General features: G+C 47.0%; 1 non-coding gene across 1 annotated transcript; it reads left to right on the top strand.

Annotated features, from left to right (window-relative positions):
* Positions 1–1,160: 1,160 nt before the first annotated feature.
* On the top strand, positions 1,161–1,279 carry LOC138362237 (5S ribosomal RNA). Its single transcript, XR_011227515.1, has one exon. It is a non-coding gene; the product is annotated as a 5S ribosomal RNA (ribosomal RNA).

Raw genomic sequence — 1,279 nt, 5'->3', positions numbered from 1 at the left:
GGGGGAGGCCTGGATGTTTATTGTCATGTGTATTCATGCTGCTTGCATGTCGTCGTTTATTTTGCCTTTGTTGTTTTTTTGACAGCTTTCTTTGCCTTGGGTGGTTTGGGAGATTTTGAAGCTCTCTTTATTTTGGGCTTTTTGTTCCCAACAACAAGCTGCTGCTGCTGCTGCTGCTTCTTTTTCAAGGCTGTAGGTGGTTTGTTGCTTGTGGCGGCTTTCTTGGGAGTTACCACGGCCTTCTTTGCTGCTGTAGATGGTTTCTTGGTTGTGGTGGCTTTCTTGGGAGTTAGAACGGCCCTCTTCTCTGCTACGCTACGGCCAGCTTGAATGATCCACTAGCTCCACTTCCCTTGGTCTGAACAAGAATGCCGTCAGCCACTGCTTTCTTGAGAAATCTTCGGATGTAAATGGCGATCTTGGCAGCCTCGACTTTGTTGTTGGCAACAACGTACTTCTTGATTGCTTGTAGAGACGAGCCCTTACGGTCTTTGAGTGCTGCGACCGCGGCTAGAACACTTTGACTAGTTTTCGGGTGAGCAACCTGGACGCGAGGTTTCCTGGTGGTGGCCACCACAGCAGCAGCAGCCGCAGCCTTCTTGGTAGGCTTTGCTTCTACCATGATGATGATGAACCAACCAAGGTGATGAGAGACGCTCAGACAGTCACGGGGGAATGATGCTGCCGCCGCTTGAGCCGAACCTATTTATGTGCCGGCACGGTACAGAAGCTGCAACCTGGCAACTCGTCCACCAATCACGACGGTTGGTTTTACGGCTCCGAAACCTGGATCCCATATCTTCTCTAAAATAGAAGCATTTGTTCATGTTCTTTGTAAAAGTATCATAAAGCAGGACAGATGAGACAAATATCATAAAAACTGAAGAGCAGATGAGCACACACATGTTTGTATTACAAAAAAAATCCACAAATTCATTAGAAATTGGCAGGGCAGGCTGAGGAAGTAGGTAGATGTAAAATGTCTGTAAATGGCGAAAGAACATAAACCCAAGACTGAATAAACGATGTTAAATATCCATGCCAAGGAGACAAAAATATGTTAGGATACAATTACCATTAAGACACCACAAGCAGGTCCGTATCCTGCCGCGATGACTTAAAAGAGTTGGTTATTAGCCACAATGTGTAGGCAGTCTCATGCCAACGGCCATACCACGTTGAGAACACCGCTTCTCGTCCGATCAGCGAAGTTAAGCAACGTTGGGTTTGGTTAGTACTTGGATGGGTGACCGCCTGGGAACACCAAATGCTGTTGGCA

This window comes from Procambarus clarkii, unplaced genomic scaffold (genome assembly GCF_040958095.1).
Source record: "Procambarus clarkii isolate CNS0578487 unplaced genomic scaffold, FALCON_Pclarkii_2.0 HiC_scaffold_1485, whole genome shotgun sequence".
In the NCBI taxonomy this organism is placed as follows: Eukaryota; Metazoa; Arthropoda; class Malacostraca; order Decapoda; family Cambaridae; genus Procambarus; species Procambarus clarkii.
This window is presented reverse-complemented; position numbering and strand designations above follow the sequence as displayed.